The sequence below is a fragment of the Miniopterus schreibersii genome (genome assembly GCF_964146895.1).
Source record: "Miniopterus schreibersii genome assembly, chromosome: 1".
Lineage (NCBI taxonomy): Eukaryota > Metazoa > Chordata > Mammalia > Chiroptera > Miniopteridae > Miniopterus > Miniopterus schreibersii.
In genome coordinates this window covers 164080887-164103820 of record NC_138101.1, presented here as the reverse complement: position 1 = coordinate 164103820, position 22934 = coordinate 164080887, and the positions used below count along the sequence as shown (strand labels likewise).

The following is a 22934-nucleotide window of genomic DNA, read 5'->3' as shown; positions in this document are numbered from 1 at the left end:
AGTCTGCCTGTGTGAGCCAGGCCTCAGAACCAAATGCACTCAGCACACTGGGCAGTCACTGGTCGTGTGCCTGCTTGTCTTTCCCATGAGGCCGTGAGCACCTGGGAAGCGAGTTGCAGACCTTGGGCCCCTGCGTAAGTCCAGACCCTGGCAGGTGGGGATCTCACACACAACTGCAACACGAGATTCCCTGAGCGTGTCACGGTCCGTGTGTGGACAGCCGTACTCACTTCCTGTCAGAATCATACGAGCTGCGGCCTAGAAGACTTGCACAATTGCCCTGGGCATCCAGCACTCCGAATCTGGCTCCTGGGAGGCCACCTGATTTAGGGGGGCACAGCCCTGCAGCAAGGCCAGCAGGTCAGGCAGCAAGAGGCCCTGGTGGGGGCTGGGTGACCTGAAGCAAACCCTTCCCTTTCTGTTGGAGTCACAGTAAAATCCTGAAATCTATAAATAACACTAAAAATATAGCTAAATAGTTGTCTGAGAGAAACTAGGACAACTGGAGAGCTTTTTCAAGCAACATGAATCCTGCCCAAGATTCTCAACCTTCCTCCCCCTGGTAAATGTATATCAGAGCCTGGGGTAGTAGAGAAAAGGCATGAATATTGTTTTGAAAAGGCTCCTGAGATAACTCTGATTAGTCACGTCCAACAGCAACCCAATTATGCCCATCATTAAACTGTTCACGACCAAATCACAAGCTGCAGGCAGTCCACGGGCAGTCCAAGCCAGGACGCAACGCCTCACCAACCCGAGCCGCCTCACCAACCCGAGCCGGGACACGCGCTCCAATCAGAGTGGGGGCAGCGGATGAAGGGTCTCCCGGCGCAGAATGGGGAAAGGGCTCCTGGGACAGGGCTGCTGGGGGTTGAACGGGAGCCCTGTCTATCAGCAAACCTATCAACTCACCGGCAGCGGGCCTGGCCCACAGTAGGGGCTCTATAAATGGCAGCCTCCCAACCCTCCTCAGCTGGTGAAGTTTTCCTTCCATCAGGCAGTAAGCATCTAGGAGGGAGGGCTATGCATCTTCCTTCTGCTTCTCCCCTGTGCTTGAGCCACAGCTTCTGGCTCAGGAATGGGCCAGAAAGGCTCGGAAACCCTTTCTCATTCCACAAACATCTACTGCACGGTCGCCCTGCATCAGACCCCCCAACTTAGGGGCTATAGAGAGGAGCAAGACCCACCTGCACCTCTCAAGAGGCTTTTCCATCCAGGGTCATGACTGATTCTCTGTTCACTTGAATTAGGAAGGTCAGCATTAGTCCCGTCTCCTGGGTACCTAAGACCCTCAGGCCACATCCCAGGTACCCCAGAGAATTCCTGGCTGATTGGGGCCAGCGTCAGTGTGAGAGGCTCTGTTAATGACCAAAAGGTGCATTGTGAGTGAGCTTGGGAGCCCTGGGAGGTGGAGGGGCCGTTTCCCTGGCTGCCTTGAACTTGAAGAAAGCCATCACTGCTGCTTCAGCCAGGAAGGCCTGCAGGGGCACCAGGACCCCTCACCTCTCTCCTCTCAGAGGCCCCCTGCAAGGCCTATCTCCTGTATGCAGCAGCCCCCACCATCCCACCCTCTGGCCATCCAGTGCCTGGTAAATAAAACTATGTGGGGGGCCAAGCCCTCACCCCACCCAGCTCCCACACACAGGAGCTTTGTCTGAGCTGCTGATGCATAATACATGGGCGCAGGCCCGGACCAGCCACGCGCCCATCTTGGACAACAGGCCCGTCACTAAGAGGCTGTGAGGGGCACAGCCAGGACACAATGTGCTCCAGTCAGGACCCAGGGCAGTGGATAAAGGGCCTGCTGGGACCCTGGAACCGGCCCCTCCTCCAGTGCACAGTACAGGGGTGGAGAGGAAGGCGGTTCCCAGAGGGCCCCACAGGGCGGGGTCAGGGGTGGTGTCCTGAAATCCTCCCAGCCACTTTCCAGTGCAGCCTCAAGCCACATCCTTGACTCTCAGGCTTAGTTGCTTTCTCCCCTGTGACCTGTGGAGATTCCTCCAACACCCCTCCTTGTCTTGGTCCCCATATTCTTTCTTTAAGAGTTTTTCCAGCAAGTGTTGCCAACTGTCAGGGTCTAATATGCTCCTTCAGGTCTTGGCTCCTTGCTCTTGGCCCGACCAGGTGCCCCTCACCTACCCACGCTCAGATGTCAGTGGGAAAACAATGTGGGGCTAACACAAAGTAAGAGAGGGGCATGAATCACCTACCACATACTTCCTAAAATAAGCTATGCACAATTTTCTGTGATAAAACAACACATTTTCTCTTGCAGTATATTTAAGTAGAATAAATCCACATGCAACCCATTTCTATAGAAGCAGAATTAGGGAATTACGTGCACAGTTGCTTTAGCAATAATGGTCTGGGCAATTTTGTTTTTGAACCACCATGCAAACACATTAAAGACGTGTTCAGAGGTTCTCGCTGGCACAGATGTGCTTATTCTGGGGCCCGTTACCAGAGATTCTGATTCAGGTCTGGGCAAGAGTCCAGGAATCTGCATTTTAACCAGCACCTAAGAGATTCCAATGTAGGTGGTCCACAGATGATACTTTAAGACACAGTGGTTAATGAAAAATTATAGGTTTCAAATATGCAAATAAGTACCACACACTGGTGGTTCAGTAAACAACCCACAACAAACTAAATCAATAATGATGGAGCTAAATTCACAGCAATCTATTTAAAAAGCAGGAATAGCAGCAATTGAATATTAGAACCAACTCAAGATGATACTGAGGACAAAGTGTCCTTATCGGAAATTTTAGAAGTTCTAGCAATCTATACAGGACTGCAAAGGCACCAGCCATCTTCAAAGAATACTGATTTCAAGGCCCCAATAAATTATAGGGATTATTAATTTGGGTTTATAAATACCGTTTTTGCTAATCCTTGTTTGATGCAGAAAGATATTTGTAAGCAGCCTTTGACTGTGTATTAAAATAAAAATCTGTGAAACTGTGCTTCATTGGCTCTTAAAAATCCAAGGGCTTGCAATTCTGAATCTTTTGTCAGTCCTTCTGGGAGAGCCTTGCCACCCAATAGTGGACTGAAGACTTGTCCTTCAAGATTTACTGCACAGAGAGAAAGGAGGGAAGGCATCCCAGGGTTGAGAAGGAGAAAGAGATGGATTCAATTATTTTGATGAATCTCAATTTGGTGAGCCATTTTAATAAGCTGCTGAAGCTATCATACAACTATTTGGAGTCCTAAAGCTCTGGGCCTTAATTAACTTACAGAGATTGCTCATTTCCCCTCAAATTCTATCTTCCTATTCTCATAGTAATAAAGTCTCAGTTTTTAGCAAGGAAAAAGACTACGTTTTCCAGACACCTTTGTTAGTAATATGTAGTCATGTAATGAAGTTGTGGCCAATAGGATGTGAGCAGTAATATCCTGTGGCAGCTCAGGTCATTCCCAGTAAAGGAAAGGGGTGCTTTCCCTTTCTCTTACCCCACCCCTCAGGTAGAAACATGGACATGGGGTGAGTGGTCTTAGATGACAGAGCAACAAGAGAGAAGGAACCTGGGATGCTAACCACTTTCAAAAGAAAAGCCACGTTAACAGTCTGGACACATATCTAGACTATGAGATATGAGACAAAAATAAACTTTAATTTTGTTTATGCCACTTTGGGTTTTTATTAGAGCAATCCAAACCATGTCCCAACCAAAGCACTGTTTCATCACCCTGGGGATGGGAGAGTAGTTAAAGGGGTTTGTTCTTTGATGCTGAAAGGCCAGGTAAAATAAAGCACATAGCTAGACTTAAGGCTTCCATACCTGCCTCTTCTGGAACTCCTGGGGAAGAAGAGAAAACAGCAGGTTTCTCTGAAGGGTTGTCAGGAGTTTTGCTGAAGTTAGGAAGGGGAGTCCGATGTCATGCTAAACCTGGCCATACCAATCCTATGTGCACTACCAGGGGTACTTAATGGCTCTGACATTCTACTTGGGTAAGAGATGCCAAGAAAGTTGTTCCAGGCCCCAAAGAACCAGAGGTAAGGGAGCTGGAGTCAGTTAAAAACCAACTAATGTCATCTCTCCCCAAATGCTGGGAACTCCATTATACATCTGCAGAGCTGGAAGGATCCTAAAGATCATCCAATCGCACCCCTCATTGACAGGGGAGAAAACTGAAGTGTGAGGAGGGGAAGTCATGTGTTCAAGGTTGGTTAGAGAGCAAGTTATCAGCAGGCCAAGGCTTGAACCCAGGCCTACTGGCTCCACCCAGTACAGTACTTTTTCTAGATTTTGTGCTCCAACTGCTGGAAATTAGGGGTATGTAAAATCTTACCAGACAACCTTCCCTCACTCCAACAGCTCTCCTGCCCATCCCAGACCTCATGGCACATACTCCTACACCATCCATTCCAGTATATAAGGGCTCTCTTGCAGCATTGGGCATTTCTTATTTCCCTATTCTCTCCTATTCTATCTCCCATTCTCTCTCTCTCTCTCTCTCTCTCTCTCACACACACACACACACACATCCTAATAAATAAATGGAGTTACTCAAAGCTGAATTGTCCTTATGATCATCATTTCAAAGTCTATGCACAAAGAACTTAATAGAAAATAAGAACTTGCCAGCTGTAATGCCCATTTTTATCCCTGTATAATCACTTTGGGACTTGTCAATATGTACATGTGTCTGCATCAAAAGCTTTTAAGACCTTCATTCATTTTGTCTTATTAAACCTATTCCTGGGAATCAACCTCAATAAACAATGGGCATTGTGACATATTTCACATATAAGGATATTTCTTTAAAAGTAGAAAGTTGGACTCATCTAAATGTCCATTAATAAGATGCTAATAAAATCAAATATGTTTATGTTCTTATGACAGACTGTTATACATGTATAAAAATCATGCTTTTGAAGCATATCCATATTTAATCAATCTAATTCAATAGAGGACTGACCTTTATTTTATGTTCTGAGAAAGAAAAACATGTAGTAATCAACTATGACATACTATCAATTGAAGACATATCCCAATTTCAGAGGTCACAAAATGTGAAATATTATAATCAATGAAATATAGTATAAATAATACTTTGAGGAAATGCTCCTAAAGCATAGGAAAAAAGAAAAAAAACAAGTGAAAGGAAAAGCACCAAATACAAAGGGTGGTGTCTTAGGAGGGTAGGATAAAGGGTGATACTTTATTTCCATATTTGCACTTCTTTGATTTTCCAAATTTCCAGGATAAACATATATCGTTTTTATAATGTGAAAAAGATGTTACTTTAAAAATAAATATGAAAATGAATACAACGGAACACGTAAAACCATGGTCAGTGTGAGCGTGTCTACGGAGAGCTGGTTCCCATGCACCATGCCCTGGCTGGGGTCTATCCCTAGTGCTGAAGAACCATAGTTGGCTTCACTTGGTTGTTGTTCAGTACATGGACTGTTTCCCAATTTTCTGCTAACACAAATAAATCTTGGCACAAAATGCTTCTTTAATTTTTCTCTCTTGGGTTATTTCCTTGGCTGCTTCCAGGGTATGGAATGGAAGGTGCTACCTCGCATTTCTGGGTGCTAGTTGGTGTCTCTGTGAGTTGGAGTCAGGGGACAGGGTGGTTCCAAGGTCCATTTTCACTCTGATGCTCTGTTTCTATACGTGAACATTCTGGATTGACCTGATGCCATGTTGGCCTCCCAGGCCACCTGACAGGACCTGAAATATTTTGACTGCTGAGCAGGACATCACACTCTGCAAGGCGATAAGCCATTTTAATCAGTGAAACAAAACCTCAGTTCTTTGAGAGATGAGACCCTGGGAGAGATGTACCCTCAGGTATAGAAGATGGACGTAGGATCTAGTCTGAGACCGTGTTTCCACAAACAGAATTTAAGGCTCAGGGCGCCTGTGGGGGGAGGGGGAGGGAGGGATGGGAGAGTAGAAAGAGGTGTATGGGGGTGGGGGAATGAGGGAAATGCAGAGGGACATGACACCAAAGGAAAGGGCAAAGGAGAGGAGAGCTGGGGTATGGGAGACAACCTTCTCCAGAGAAAGCAGCAAGCTAGGATCAAGGTCTCCTTCCTGCAGAGCCAGGGAAATGCCAGTCTCTACCATTGTTGGCTCCCATACCAAACTCCCTAGAGGCATTCGGATCAGTAGGAAAAAATCCAGGAGAAGGCAGGAGTTGAGCAAAGGGGTGTGAAGATGGAGGATTCTCACAAAGGATCCACATCCACGTGAGGATGGGCCCTGGACGTGCCCATGCCCAGCAGCCCCAAGGAACCGGCCAACATTTCAGGAACTGTCAGAACACTGGACTAGGACAAGCAAACTAAGGTTTGAATTGTGACTCTTTCAAGTGACCTTCAGTATGTCACATGCCCTCCAGTGCTCAGTTTCAGGAAATAAACCAAGTGATCTGTGAAGTCCCTTCTGATTTGGACATCGTATGGGGCCAGTAGAGGTGACAGTCAAGTCACTTGTTTTTTTGTTATTTCTTTTTTAATAATAATTGTATATATATAAGTTGTAAAAAATATTTGATCTACATATAACTTGATTACTACAATCAAGCTAACTAACATGTCATCTTTTCACATAATTACCATTTTTGTGTGGTGAGAGACCTGAAATCTCTCCCAGTAAATTTCCAGTATTCACTACAGTACGTGTACATTGACTAGAGTCATCACGCTCTTCATTAGACCTCTAGACTTATTCATCCTACATAACTGCAACTGTGTACCTTGACCAACGTCTCTCTATCTCCCCCACCTCCGGGCGCCTGGTAACCACCCTTCTGCCTCTATGTATTCTGCTTTTTTAGATTCCACGTATAAGTGAGATCATGCAGTTTCTGCCTGGCTGGCTTACTTCACCGAGCACATGTCCTCCAGTTTCATTCACGTTGTTGCAAATGGCAGGATCTCCTTTTTAAAAGCCAAATAATATTCCATTGTGTATATATACTACATTTTCTTTATCCACTTATCTACTGACAGACACTTAAGTCGTTTCTGTATCTTGGCTATTTTAAATAATGCTGCAATGAACATGGGGGGTGCAGATAGCTCTTTGAGAGAGTGATTTCCTTTCCTTTGGATATATTCCCAGAAGTGGAATTGCTGGATCATATGATAGCTCTAATTTTAATTTTCTGAGGAACTTCCACACTGTTTTCCATAATGGCAGCACCAATTTACATTCCCACCAACAGCATACAAGGGTTCCCTTTTCTCCACATCCTGGCAACACTTATCTTTGTTTTAAATCACGGCCATCCTGACAGGTGTGAGGAGATATCTCATTGAGGTTTTGATTTGTATTTCCCTGATTACTAGTGATGTTGAGCACATTTTGATACACCTATTGGCCATTTGTATATTTTCTTTGGAAAAAATGTCTAGTCAGATCTTTTGCCTATTCTTTAATTGAGGTTTTGCTTGTTTTTTTGCTATTGAATTGTGTAAGTTCTTTTTATATTTTGGATATTAACTCCTTATCAGTTATATGCTTTGGAAATACGTTCTCTGTAGGTTGCCGTTTAATTTTGTAGATGGTTTCCCTTGCTGTGTAGAACTTTTTAATTTGAGGTTGTCCCACTTGTTTATTTTTGCTTTTGTTGCCTGAGTTTTTGGTGTCATCCAAAAAGTCATTGCCAAAGCCAATGTCAAGGAGCTTACTGCCTATGTTTTCTTCTAGGAGTTTTATGCTTTCATGTCTTACATTTAAGTCTTTAATCAATTTTGAATTAATTTTTGTGTATGCTATAAGATAAGGATCCAAGTTCATTCTTTTGTATGTGAATGTCCAGTTTCCCCAGCACCATTTATTGAAGAGACTGTGTCCTTTCCCCGTTGTGTATTCTTGGTGACCTTATAGAAAATTAGTTGACTGTATATGCTTGGGTTTATTTCTGAGCTCAAGTCACTCATTTTATTCATCAAACAATTACTAAGCATATTACCTATGCAAGGCACAGCATTAGGACCACAGGAGCTGCTCAGAGAAATGGAAGGAGGGAACCACACTTACAGAACACATAATGCTTGAGAGGCATGCAGCCACCCTACCATTAGTGATGATCCTAAGAAGCAGATATTCTTTTCCCCAACACTGAGGCTCAGACCTGTTAGGTCGTCTGCCCAAGATCGCAGAATGGTACGTGGTTAAGCTGAGAGGCTAACCCAAGTTAACTCACTATGCCTCATCTTCCTTCTGAGAAAAAGAGCACCACATTTGCCTTCAAAGAAGCCACAATCCAGGGAGTGTCTGAGTTAGATAACTAAGGGCAATGCTGAGCAAGAGTCAGAACAATATCTGATTGACCCTGACAGAGAGATGGGGAAGGAGTTGAGGAAAATCTGGCCTGGGAGCCTGCCTGAGCTTGACTCAGAGTCCAGATTCGAGTGCAGAACCAGGGCTGAGGGAGGGGAGGAAACAGCACAAACAAAGGCATGAATGGAGAGAGGTTAAAGTTCATGGGCCATTAGGGAAAGAGCAAAGAGTCTGTTGTTGCTGGAACAAGGGAGTCTGGAGATCAGTGTGGGAAACAAGCCCGGGAATATGTGTGGGGCCAGCAGCAAGGGGTCTTGGATGTGAAATTAAGAGCAGCAGTGAAGGGGTGCACCCAGGACCTAAGCGAGCCCCCAGCCCTTCCTCCACAAGGTCATGAGGAAAATGCAGGACTTCGGGGTAGGCAGTGGCTTAGTACTTGATCTGTAAACCAGGCACTGGAGACCCCATGCCATCTTGCAGAGCCCCAGCTCCACTTATAAGCTGCATCTATCCACATTTCCTGAGCAATGGGGCCCTGAGCAAAGGGCTCCTGGAGCTGGGGCCAGAGGACTACAGGCTCCCTGAGCATAGCACACATTTGGGACAGATATTCAAGACCTACCCAGCAAGAGGTGCTCAATAAATATTCACCTAGTTAATTCTGAGTAACAAATGGCATCGTCATTTTCTCTCTGTGCCAGAGTCTGTGGCCTGGTTTCTACCAAGAAAACTGGGGGGTGGAAGGGAGAGGCTGGTTGCACAATTACAGGGCCCCCAGGGATGGGCTAGCTGGCCAGTCTGGATGACTCATACGGATTCCAGGTCCAGCCAGTGTACTGAAAGGGACCTCTTCGCACTCCCCCACCCCATTCCATCCTGTCTGCCATCATTGCCAGTGATGAGGCCCCAAAGGCCCATCCACATGGCATGTGGTGAATGGCAGCTCTCCAATCCCATGTCCTCACTGACTGACCCCAGCTCACCCCTGGGCAGCCAGAGCAGCAGCCTTGCACTAGTAGCTTTTATGCCTTTGGTGAAGTCACACAGATCGCTCTGGGAAATGAACAGTGGTGGGGGGAGGGGGAGGCGAGTGGCCAGAACAGTGGCCTCAGGAAAGAACTGGGAGGCAGGCAGCTAAGAGAAGATGGAGACCCCAGTTACTTTAGACTCCACATCTCCCCCAACTGCAGGGAAATCTTCCATCACAGACAGTCCAGCAGCTCTTGTGTTAGGCAGCCGCCAGGCGGGAGGCAAGGCCCACCCCAGAGTTCAATATTTCCCTTCCTTTTCCTCTCCGTTGCTCCTGCTCTTCTGGTTCAAGTTCCCGCTACCGCATGCCGAGACGCGTGATGTGGGCCACAAACTGATCCTCTGTCCCAGAGCTCACGCAGCCAGGGCCCTCCTCCTAAATACAGGCCCCGCGGGAGAAAGAAGAAAGACGGTTCCTGGGGGCCTGGTGTGACCCAGTTCACCAGGTCCTCTTTCCCCTCGGGAAGCAAAGGCTCAAGACAGGGAGGCTGGAAGTTCTCGTGACATAACACGTGCCCTGCAGGGCCACTGCACCCCGGTCCTGATGAGGCCTCACACTCAGGTCATTCCTATCACCATAGCGCCCCCCCCCCATCTGCTGGGCCGGATCCCAGCCATCCCCAGGCCTGGCTCAAATGCAGCTGCTTCGGGAGCCCCGTCCTGCCCCGCCTCTCCAGGGTGCAGTGCTCGCACCCTGGGGCTGTGCTGCTCCAAGGCACCGCACCCCCTACCTCTCTGCTGCCCTTGAGTCAGGGCCTGAGTGTGAGTTCTTTCTCTGGGCCTGCCCTGAGTAGGAGTTTGAGTAAATAACTACTGGTTACAACGCTTATTGAATGGACAGATGGAGGGCTGGAACGGTGGACACGGGGGGGGGGGGGCACGGTGATGAGGAGGAGGATGAAGAATTCCAAGGCCTCTCCCAGAGCCCCCTTCACTCCAGCTGTGAGGGGCCTGGGAAGGGGCACGTGGGAGTCAGGGCAGAGCCCTGAGATTCCAAGAACAAAGTCTTGAGGCTCCAACCATTCAGAATTCAAAAATTCTGGTTTCTTGGGGCATTCCCTCTTCAGGAGGGGAGGAACTGGGGAAAAGAGGGGAGCTGTTCCTTGGCCCTTGATCCCCACATCCTCCTCCAAAAATCCCTTCACTACACAAAGAGCCAAATCCTTGAAAAACAGAAATGCGCAACACGCACGCACGCACCTGCACACGCACACGGTGGAGAGAGCTGGGCCCCGTGCCAGCCTGCGGTCAGCATGCACAGATTGGCCTGGCCAGGGGAGCTGTCCCCAAGGCCAAAGGCTTCCAGGAACCAGAGCGTGGGGGAGGGAGAACCTGCCTTGCTGGCCCTTTTCCCAGGGGCCTGGAAACTGTAACTACTACCCCTCAGGTCTGGCTGTGGACAGCCAGCCATAGGAGGCCAGACCTTGATCACATCCCCCTTGAGCACAGCCTAGCCTCTGACTTCCAGCTCTGGGCCTGCAGTGGTCAGGATGAGGCCACCAGACCTGGGTTCTGTTGCCTTGGTCCAAGGAAAGGGAAACACTGGCCCAGAGGTAGGTGGCAAGAAGGGCAGCATTGCGCAGTCTATACCACCTTCCCAAGCTGTAGGCCAGTAGCCACAGCTGAGCCCTAGGGTGGCCTCTGTGCACACAGGGTCCTTCACTCCCAAGCCCCTACTTCATGAGATGCTAGGCCGGGAAGCATCTGGTTTTGACTGAAAGACGATAAAGACTCTGGGGTTTCAGGAAAGGCAGGGCCATGAACATCATGTCTGTTCCCAGAGACCCAGTCTGACTAACCTTAGAGAGCGGCCGGGAGTGACAGCCAGAGATGTGCTTTCTGAAGAGGACTCTTAGACGCGTTCCACGTCCTCTCCCCTTGAATCTGGTGCGGAAGGGACACTGTGTGATTCTGGGACTAGGTCATGAGAGGCCATGCTTCTTCTGCCTTGTTTGCTGAAAGGCTTGCTCCCTGAGTCCACCTGTAAGAAATCTGACTGCGCCGGGGCTGCCGTGCCACCAGGAAGCCAGGCCACACTTAGATGGCACGTGTAGATGCTCTCATCCGCAGTCCAGCTGTGCCCAGCCTTCGGATCACCTCAGTCCAGGCACTAGACATGAAAGTGAAGAAACTTCCAGAAGATTCCAGCCTCTCAGATGTTCAAGTCACTCCCTAGTCATTTGCATTATCCTAGCTGAGACCCCAGACATTGTGAAACAGACAGTGTCTGAATGCCTGAGCCACAGAAGCCAGGCAGCCCCTTGCCAACCCCTCTGCCTGCTCCAAAGGCCCAATATCTGTCTCCAGCCTGGTGAGCCAGAGAGAACGCCAGGAGGGGCTTGGGATTGGGGGGAGTCTCCTTCATGTGGTGCCCCTTCTGCAGCTGTGAATTAATCCAAGTTGATGGAGGACATACTGAGCACCTACAAATCCCTGCTCCATGCCAGCAGCTCCAGGAGATGCCAAGAATGTCTCCCATGCCCACCCCTCTGTGCTCAAGAAACTTACTCTCTATCTGGAGCCAGATTGGATGCTGACCAGAGATACTGGGGAAAATGTCACTCCATGTTCAGTTTTGCTCCGGACTTTTCTGTGTCTGTCCCAGTTTCAAATATTCTGCCACACTGTACCCATGAGCTATCAAAACATCCCTGTCATTTCACTGTTTCTCTATCCAAACTGCATTTTCTACATGGCCTCTCCCACCCAGAGGCAGTGCAAAAATCCTGCAGACTAATGTGCCAGAATTTGGGGTATGGAAAACGTTTACTTTACAAAAAGTGACTGGTGAACAACTGTTCTGTTCAGTTAAACTGAATGAACGCTCACAGCTGGCAGCCCACATGTAAGGCCCTGCACTGGGCTCTGTGGGGCCCATCGAGTCATGGGAATCCCAGAGCTAGAAGGGCCTCATCCACACTGCTAAGTTCAGGGACCAAGGCCTCATGCTTGCCCTCTGGACAGCAGATGGTGAAGTTGACCACTCCCTCCTCCCTGACCTTCCCTTGGCCACACGTTCTCTGAAGGCTTTTCCCCTTCTCACTCTCAGCCACAGAGAGCTTCTGGCCACTCCTCCCACTTTAAACCCACCCCCATCGGGCCAACCCCACCTCAGACATTCTGACTCATCCGCCCGGAAGGACCCTAACAGTATCTATGGATGAGACCCTCCTACCCCACCTCTTCCCTGCCTGACATCATCCACACTCAGAGATCTAAAAGCCATTTACAAGATGATGGCTCCAAAATTTCCACTCCCAGCCTGGGCCTCTTCCCTTAGCTTCATATCCATTCATTTAGATTCTTCCAGACATCTCTGACTTAACATGCTGGAAACTAACTACTGACCCTTTCCCCATCCCAATCTGTTCCTCCTCTGCCACCAGGACTCCCTGCAAATGGGACTTTCATCCACTCAGCTGCACAGCCCACAAACTGGAGAGACATCTGTGAACCCCGCTTTTCCCGGGCCCACCTCTAGGTCCTGTCAAGTCTCCCTTCACTTTTCAGTCTAATAGTATCTGTATTTTCCAAAGAACTTTTACACAGTCATAATCACAGTGTGCATAAAACTTTATAAGCCACCTTTTTTACTCAGCATGAACATTTTCCCACACTGAAATAGCATTTTGGTATCATGAGTTTTAACGGCTGCACAATGTTCCCTTGAATGAATGCTGCCTAATCCATGTAGCCAGGCCCATGTTGTGAGGCCTTTATTTTGCTTCCACGTTTCAATTGCTACAAATAACGGCGAGATGAGCATTTTTATGCACAGAGCCTTCCCTGCCTTTAGATTTTTTCCCTTGGACACCTTCCCGGGAGTGGGATTACTAGGTCACAGGATATGGACATTTTTATAGCTTGTGATGCACGGTGCCAAATTGCTCTCTTTTACTTCTATGTGTCTTTGATAATGACTTATACAACGTTGGAATATGCCACCTATGATTCCTGGGATGGTCCTGGGCACCTGGGAATTAGGTGTTTTTCCCTTTTCTAAAAAGATTTCTTAAAATTTTGCTTAATTTTCTCCTAATTATCAGTATAATAAACGCACAATCTAGAAAACAGAAAGGAATCACCTGTTGTTCTCAGGTTGTTTGTCTTACTGAACCTCCCTTTATGAAACTCACACCTACCATCCTTACCCCAGGGCGGGCAATAAAGGGAGGAGAAACCCCATAACAAGCAAAACCATGGGACCCCCACCAACCAGAGCCCTGGGAACCATAGTGATGAACTGGATCCTGCTTAACTTGGTACATGATAGGGATGGATAAGAGGTAAAAACACATTATAAAGGTTGTCAGAGCCTTTTGGGGCTTATCTCTCTCTTAGTGGCCTGAAATGTCTATATCAAGGTGAATTAAAGCATCTAGGTGAAATGTGTGTGTCCAGGGTCAGACTTAACTTGGGCCAAATATCCCAATCACCTCAGCACTCTCCCTGACTCTCAGTGTTGCCTTCCACAGCACCAAGCGTCACCTTAAATGAAAAACGAGAATATTTTCATTTTTAATCATAAAAAATAAGTGCCAAGGTGATCTTTTTATTTTGAAAACTTTTATCTTTCTTGTTGAAAGTATTACAGATGTCCCCCTTTTGGTTCCCCATTGACTCCCTCCACCCTGCTTTTTAAAACATAAATCTGGTGTCACTCCACTGCATGAAGCCAGTAAGCAGTCCCCTCCCCCACCAGCAGGATCAAGTCCATGGTCCTTACAAACTGGATTATGATGGCCCTCCTGAGCCTGGGCCCTGCCACCGCCCATCCATGCTCCTCCCGCTGTGCTCAAGTTTTTCCTGTTCCTCAAAGCCTTTGTCTCTCCTCTCCGGGCCTTTGCACCTGCCACCATTCCCTCTACTGTGGCCATTCTTCCCAGCTGTTCACGTGGCTAAACTCTCCTCCTTCAGGACTCTGCTCAGGGCCACTGCCTCAAGCTGGCCATCCGTCAGGTTCCCCCTAGGCTGTGTTAGCTGCTCCTCCTCTGGGTCCCCATGTACCTCCCTCATCCCAGCATTCGTCACTCTGCGCAGTAACAGATGCCCGGTCAGACCCTGTGCTCTGCAGGCCCACAGTGCCCTTGACTGCACGCTCCCTGCAGGCCAGGCCAGAGCATCTGCTGCATTCACCACTATATCTTCTGAGCCCACAGAAACGCTGGGGGAGGCTGGCTGAATGAAGGCCCAGTGGCAGGTAGGCCCCTCGACGTCTTGGCGTCGGCCTATCCCCCAGCCCTCGGGGCCAAGGGCAGCATCTCTTCCGTTTCTACTTCTCCAGGAGGTGGCGCGGGGCTCGGCATATAGCTGGTGCCCAAGAAGTGTTTGCTGCATTAAGGGGAAGGGCTGTGGAGAAGCGAATAGAAAACTCAGCTTTCTGAATAGATTTTCAGTCTCCACTTCGGTCCGTTAGCTGTTCGTACGCCCACACACCTGCATACCACCTGTCCCCTGGATGAACACACACCACCACAGGGAGTGCCACTGCCTTAAAGGCCAGCTGGGAGGTGTTCTGAACTTTTTAATTAAAAGCCAGGCAGGCAGCTTCCTCCCCACTCACTCCTGTCTCCCCAGGTCATTTCTGGAGCTGAGACTCAACAGGACAGCTGAGAGGGAGGTGTGGTAAATGTGGAGAAATTGCTGGGTTTCCATCCCCCCCTACTACCCTTCCCCTCACACTATTCGGTTTTCCTACGGGTGGCCAGGCTGAGGGGCTGAAGAGCCAGGGGTAGGGGAGGCTCAGTGGCCAGGAGGCTGGGGGCTGGGCCAGAGCTGTCCCCAGCTTACTGTTTTCACTTTAAGTCTCTTTTTCTTTTGCATTTCTTCCCCAAAGACCCAGTTTTAGGGTGTCCTCTCCTTTCTCAGGTGGGGAAGGCAAAGCACCTGCCTCCTAGCATGACCCACAGTCATAGGAGGCAGGAGGGTGTCTGAAGGCCCTTGGGAGCCACATCAACAGAGAGGCTCCCAGGCCTGGGTCCTGGGGTGGGACCGAAAGCACAGATGGGTGAGCAAAGACTCCCTTTCTCTTTCTGACTGAGCCCTGTGGAGGTCCAGGTCTGGGGCTCCAGAGAGGAAGGCAGGGCGTTACTCATGCTAGGAGGTTGTCACCTGGTACAAAGCAAGTTGTGCAATCAGCAAACCACTCCTGGGCAGAGTGTGCTGAAAAATGTCCCTGGGGCACAAACCAAGTACAGTGGTAGAATGGGGTTAAGAGAGAGACAGGCATTCCAGGAAGGCTTCCTGAATGAGGTGGCATTTGGGCCAGGCTTCCAAGAAGGAGTGCAACTTCCATATTTTAAAGATTTACAAAACAAACAACACTTAAATCACTGTGTTTTTTTTGGGGGGGGGGGTGCACATACGTTAGATGAAGGGCTATTTGTTTGTGAAAGGAAACTCGGGCCAGTAATAAGGCATTTCTGTGAGTATCTTTTATCCCTGTAGTGCTGAAAGGAACTGTGGCTCTACCACAGGGGTCTCAGCGGCTGCTGCACAGGCTGCCTCCATCCCCTAGCCCAGCCCAGGTCCCCTCTGGAGCAGGGACAGCAGCAGCACTACACACAGAGGAGGCAAGGGACTCCTGAGCCAGTCTCCAAGGACGAAGTTCATTAGGGCACATCCTCCGCTGCCATGGAAACTCTGGGTCCACGGAGCCCAGCTAATAGTCCCTGAACTCACTCAGGCCTCGAGCACAATTAGACAAGATGAATTTTTGAGTTGGACTTAATGAGACCCGGATGTCCGGAAAGCATATGGCAGCCTCCCAGGGGAGGGCAGAGCCCCAGGAGAGCACACTGCTGTCACAAGGTCACCAGGCCGCAGCCTGTTTTGGGCAGGAGGTCTGGGAGGCACTGGGGAGCACTTTCCCTCCTTTAGAATTCTTCAAGGGCCGCAAGGCTTCTTTGTGAGCGGTGCTGGGGGGATGGGAGAAAGGAAGAATGAGCTCCCTGTGGAGGTCCTTAGGCCCTTTGGGATCCTTTCTTCTGCACCCTCTGATGGATTTGCCAACAAATGCATCTCTCACATGGCTGAAGCTATGTAACAGGATCAGAATAGATTCTTCTATCCATGCAAAAAATACAAATATGTCATTCAGAAATTTCTACTGGAACATCTATGAGCCAGGCACAAGTGAACATGCCATGGGATCCATGGCATCGCATGTTCCCTCCCACACAGGACATGGGCCTTGTCCTCTGGCTGGGGAAACAGGGTGTGGGCAGCTACAACCATCTCAACACAGCTGCAACATGGGAAGGGCAGAGTGTGCTGTGAGGAGAAATCAGAGAAGGCTCCATGGAGGAGGTAGCATTTTTGCTGGGCTTTGAAAGCAGGGATCAGGAAAACTTTCCAGTAGAGAAAGAACAGAAAAGCACAAGTTTGGGGGCAGCAAGCAGACCAGTGTGGCTGGAGGGCAGGCTCTGGGCCCAGGCCAAGGAGGTAAATGGTGGGAAGCCAGAGAGGGGGAAGGCTTTGAATGCCTGGCTGTGTGGCCTGGAAGTGGGAAGCCAAACAATACTGCCACCCAGGTGGGCAATGGACTCCAGGAGTACAGACTGGTAGGTCTCCAACCCCAGTCCCCAATCCCAGGGCAGCCCCAGTCCCAGCACAAGCTCACAGCATGGCTGCCCCTGTTCCCAACCCCACAGCTTCCTTCAGTGTCACTTGCGCAGAAGTTCCAGTCAGAGTAGAAACTTTCTCCTGGCCAGGCTCTGTGCAAACCCTGCAGTGTTCTGAAGACAAAGCCATTTGCAACCTAGTCCTTTGGTGCCCAGCAAAGAGTGGAGGGAGGAGGGGAGTTAGGTCTGCTGCAGAGTTAGAAGTAGGAAATAAGGAGTTGTAGAGATAAGGTTGCTACAGAGGGACAATCCAGGCCCGATGGCTCTGGGGAGACACTCACCAGGCAGGAACTTGCCTCTCTGGGGCACTAAACCCTCTGACTTTTCTAAAGTCCAGGTTTTTTTAGAAAGCAGGCCTACTCTCCTGAGAAAATGAGATTTCTGTCCTTGAAACATTTTTTTTCCCCAGGAGGTTATTAGTAAAAATCACTGACCGTGCATGATAGAGGAGCTGAGATAGCAAAGCTGCCTGTTTGTTTTCTCTCCCTGTCTCTGCCTGCCTCTCTCTCTCTCTCTCTCTCTCTTTCTCTCTCTCTCTCTCTCTCTCTCTCCAGGAACCCAGCTCAGTTCCCCAGGAGCAGGACACACCCGTTCTAGCCAGCTGCCACCCCTCTTCTCCAGCTGCCACCCCTCTTCTCCGGATGCTGCTTGCAGGGCCTGAGGCACCAAGCTTCGGCTTCTGCAGAATCTGATTTTCTGAAACTGAAAATGCTTAGAAAGCTACCAAGTCTGTGGCACAAGGTTCATTTACAGGAGGAGGGGCTGGATGTGAAATACAGGCCACTGACCAGAGCCACATCTTCCTCAAGGGTTCTCCATCTCCCTCAACGTCAAGGCCAGGAGCCCGTCATCCACTGGCTTCTCCCTCATACACACCTCCACCGACTCTCCAGTCTCCAAAGCACCACCCCATGTTTTGTTTCCTCTCCAGCCCTTGCTGTTTCCACCAGGCTGGCTCAAGCCTCTCCCCTGGACCACCACAATGGCCCCCTAAATGGTCTGCTACCCCCAGGCTGGCCAAGAGCAACGGGTCTAACTGTGCAGGTCCCAGAGAGGGGCAGGAACAGGGTCACAGTACAGCCAGTGGCTCCTCTCTGTCATGGTTCACCTCCATAACTCCACCGAAGCCTCCGTGTCCACAGCCACAAGGGCTTTTGTGCGTTGGTTTTGTTTTGTTTTGTTTTGTTTTTCATGGGAGAGAAACAGAAATTAAGGAGAAGCTATTGGCTAAATACAATGCTTTTGAGGGGCAAACAGCCAGGCAGTTAAGGGAATGGGGTCCGAGTGCATCAGGAATGTGAGAGCACCCTGGCTCTAACTCAGTTTAGTAGCTGTGGGATCTTGGCATGTTATTTAATTCCTCTGAGCCTCAGTTTCCTCATCCACAAAATCAACATAAGAGTAGCACCCCCCAACACCCATTTTTGATAATAACTCAGCAAAGTGGGAATAGAGGGATCATACCTAAACATAATAAAGGCCATATATGACAAACCCACAGCCAATATCATACTCAATGGGCAAAACTAAAACCATTTCCCCTAAGAACAGGAACAACAGGGGTGTCCACTTTCACCACTCTTATTCAGACAGTACTGGAAGTCCTAGCCACAGCGATCAGACAAGAAGAAAACATGAAAGGCATCCAAATTGGAAAGGAGGAAACAAAACTGTCATTATTTGCAGATGACATGATATTGTACACAGAAAATCCTAAAAACTCCACCAAAAAACTACTAGATTTAATAAATGAATTCAGCAAGGTAGCAGGATACAAAATTAATACCCAGAAATCAATGGCATTTTTATACACCAATAATGAACTCTCAAAAAGAGAAACTAAAAAAAAAAATCCCATTTACCACTGCAACTAAAAAAATAAGATACCTAGGAATAAACTTAACCAAAGATGTAAAAGACCTTTACTCAGAAAACTACAGGACACTGAAAAAAGGAATAGAGGAAGATATAAACAAATGGAAAAATATACCATGTTCATGGATTGGAAGAATTAACATCATTAAAATGTCCATACTACCCAAAGCAATCTATAAATTTAATGCAATCCTTATTAAAATACCAAAAGCATATTTCACAGATCCAGAACAAACACTTCAAAAATTTATATGGAACCAAAAAACACCCTGAATAGCCATGGCAATCTTGAGAAAGAAGAACAAAGTTGGAGGGATCACACTACCAGGTATCAAGTTATACTACAAAGCCACTGTAATCAAAAGAGCCTGGTACTGGCACAAGAACAGACATATAGATCAGTGGAACAGAACAGAGAACCCAGAAATTGACCCATGCCATTATGGTCAATTAATATTTGACAAAGGAGGCAAGAACATACAATGGAGTAAAGACAGTCTCTTCAGTAAATGGTGTTCAGAAAATTGGACAGGTACATGCAAAAAAATGAAACTAGACCATCAACTTACACCATACACAAAAGTAAATTCAAAATCAATAAAAGACTTAAATGTAAGACATTAAACCATAAAAATCCTAGAGGAAAACATAGGCAACAAAATTTCAGACATCTCTTATAGCAATATGTTTGCTGATACATCTCCTAGGGCAAGAGAAACTAAGGAGAAAATAAACAAATGGGACTGCATCAAAATAAAAAGCTTCTGCACAGCAAAAGAAACCATCAACAAAACGAAAAGGGAGCCCACTGTATGGGAGAACATGTTTGCCAACGACACATCTGATAAAAAGTTAATATCCAAAATATATAAGGAACTCATACAACTTAACAAAAGGAAGACAAACAATCCAATTAAAAAATGGGCAAAGGACCTAAATAGACACTTCTCCAAAGAGGACATACAGATGGCTAAGAGACATATGAAAAGATGCTCAATGTCGTTAATCATCAGAGATGCAAATTAAAGCCACAATGAGGTATCACTTCACACCTGTCAGAATGGCTGCCATCAACAAATCAACAAACGACATATGCTGGCGAGGGTGTGGGGAAAGGGGAGCCCTAGTACACTGCTGGTGGGAATGCAGACTGGTGCAGCCACTATGGAAAACAGTATGGAGGCTCCTCAAAAGATTAAAAATTGACCTGCCATTTGACCCAGTGATCCCACTTCTAGGAATATATCCTAAGAATCCTAAAACACTAATCAGAAAGAACTTATGCACCCCTATGTTCATAGCAATGCAATTTACAATAGCTAAGATGTGGAAATAGCCCAAGTGCCCATCAGTAGATGAGTGGATAAAAAAGCTGTGGGACATTTACAGTGTGGAATACTACGCAGCTGTGAAAAAGAAGGATCTTTTATCCTTTGGGACAGCATGGAGGGAACTGGAGAGTATTATGCTAAGTGAAATAAGCCAGTCAGAGAGAAAGACAAGTACCACATGATCTCACTCATATGTGGAACATAATGAACAAAATAAACTGATGAACAAAATAGATCCAGAGACATAGAAGCATAGAACAGACTGAGGGATCTCAGAGGGAAGGCGGGGAGGGGGGAATGGGGGGGGAGAGAGATTAATCAAAGAAGCTATATGTTTATAAGCATAACACATGGACACAGACACTGGTCTGGAGAAGGCCTGGGGGTGGGATGGATGCAGGGTGTAGGGGATCAATGGGGGTAAAAAGGGGGCATCTGTAATATTTTCAACAATAAAGATAAAGAAACTTAAAAAAAAAAAGGAGTAGCACCCTACCCTGTGCCTCACAGGCTGTTGAAAGGGTGATAAGATGCACGTAAAACAGCACCGACCCTGGAACGTGGTCAGCAACTAAACAAACACTACTCATTAGTATTTTGTTACTGGTGAATGTGAATCCGACAGCGCCTCCCTCCTTGCCGCTCCAAAGCCAAGCCAGCCCAGAACAGATGTGCGCAGCTGCCAGCACCGCTGCTCCCCTCCATCAGTTCTCCTTGACCCAAGAAGGCTGTGCCTCTTAATTGCTCTTTGGTTTTACTCAATTTGAAACAAGCAGGGCACCAATTCCCTGCAGGAAAAAATAAATATGCTTCTGCTCAAAATATTAATGAGGTTGGACGCAAGATGAGGCTGGCTGGCAGGGGAAGGCGGCCCCCGAGGACTTCCCTGAGCCCTGCCAGCCCTGCAGGAGGAGGCGGCCCAGTTTGGAGCATCTTCGAGAGGGCAGGTGGGTGGTGAGGCTCTGGCTCACTCCACAGGCCCAGGTCAGAGGCCATCAGGATGAGGGGCCCCATGGGAGGGGGTGTGGGAAACCTGCTGTGGTCAAGCCCCATGGACTCATGGATCCAGTTGTCTCCGGAAAGCTCTGGTACCACCCAGCTGTTGTCTTCCTTTCCTCCCACCCAGTCACCAGAGCCTGCAGATTCCTCTTCCCTGTACCACTGAGCTCTGGCTCAGACCCTCATCAGTTCAAAGTGGTTGCCAGGATCCCATTCTGCATCTTCTCCCTGCTCCTGTCTTTTCTCCCCTAAGGGCCACTCTCAAATAGTCAGTCAGTAAACATTAGTGAGCAGGAAGCAAGTGCTAGCCTGTAGGAACAGGCCTCATTGTGACTCAGATCCAGCTTCACCCTTTTTCCTAACCCTCTCCCCTGAGGCTCCCCAGGCGAGGGCCTCACGGCTATGCCTTCAATGGCAGGCGGCCTCCGCTTCAAAGCCCATGAGCGTGTGGTTCTCTGAGCCAGATAGGTCTTCCCAGATTCCGCCACATGCCTCCCTCATTCCCTCCTGGGCCCCGATGTCCCCTTTTCACAGCCACCCTATCTACCTGTCCCATTGCTCTGCCTCGACTGCACTGCATTTGTCTGAATACTGTTTACCACCACCTGACATCCAAATATTTACGTACTTGTGTTCTGTCCTGTCTCCCCACCCTCCAGGGCCAGTCCCCTGAGGGTAGGGACTTTCTGTGTTATTCACTGATGTTGATTTGATGTGTCCCATCACCTAGAACAGTTGCTAGCACAGGACGTGCTTACTGAGTATTTATTATCGTGGAATCTAATGGCTCACTCATGTCTCTTTCCCATGAAAAGCTCTTTGCTGACTTATGTACTACCTGCCCCAGCCTCCAAATTCACCTCCTCTCTGGCTACTCCCAAGCCCACTTCCCACCTTCCCAGGCCCTGGTCCTTCACATTCAAACCTCCCTAGATGACATCCAAGCTCTGGAACACCCAGGAACACCGCTGCCCTTGCTTTTACTGATTTTGCACCCCACTGTTCCACCCTTCCCCAAATCCTACTTACCCTCAAGTCAGACTCAAACCCCACCTCCTCTCGGAGGTCTGGTCCAGCCTCCCAGTGCCCACGGCTTCAGGACCTGGGTTCCATGTTGCTCCGATCACTGCATTCGCACCTGTATCTACCTCTCAGGCAGAACTCAACTTCTTTAAAGTCAGGGAAATTGGTCCCCTCTGTGTTCCCTGAGCCAGTGCAGTGTTCCCTGGCAGGGAGCAGGTGCCTAGGAGATGGTAGTTTGTATTAAGATTCAGATTGTTCTAATGCTAATAACATTAATTATTACCTCTAACAAGGCCCACCATGGGGGACAGAAGGCAGCAGGCCAGCCACAGAGCTAGGAACAGAACTCCTGCCCTGGGAGAAGGCCCTGAGGCTCTGCACCAGGGGCCGAACTCAAGGCAGGGGGGTCCTGGTGCCCTGAGTGTGGACAGCCGATGATCTGAGGCCTGCCACAGGCGCAGGGCACAGAGCCACACTCTCACATCTGAAGACAAGGTCAGTCCCATTGTAAGGGGCGAGTGCCGCTTTTCTCCTTGGTGCTGGCAACTCCCGGGGGATGTAAACCGGATACCCACATCCCCTTCCTGGGAGGAAATCCTGCCAGAATTCTCAGGGACGTGGGACAGCAGAGCTCAGCTGAGGAGGAAGAAGGAAAGGGGCCCCAGGGTGGGCCTGGGTCTACGGAGCATTCCCTCTGGCCTGACTCCACAGGCCACAGCTGAGGCTGCCAGCTGGGCTGGCCACTCAGTCCTGCTACCAGTCAGTTCTGTCCTTGAACGCTGCACAGCTGAGACTTCTGCATGGTA

The 22934-nt window shown here is 48.6% G+C and overlaps 1 protein-coding gene across 2 annotated transcripts in view; it reads right to left on the bottom strand.

Annotated features, from left to right (window-relative positions):
• CORO2B (coronin 2B) overlaps positions 1 to 22934 on the bottom strand; it is a 118450-nt gene that overhangs the window by 80593 nt on the left and 14923 nt on the right. The window contains exon 1 of one of the 2 annotated variants that reach the window (XM_081131722.1): positions 22135 to 22256. The exons of the other annotated variant lie outside the window; for it this stretch is intronic. The gene's annotated coding sequence lies outside the window, so the exon portion shown is untranslated. Of the gene's footprint in view, positions 1 to 22134; positions 22257 to 22934 lie in introns of those variants that run through there. 2 annotated transcript variants of the gene reach the window in all.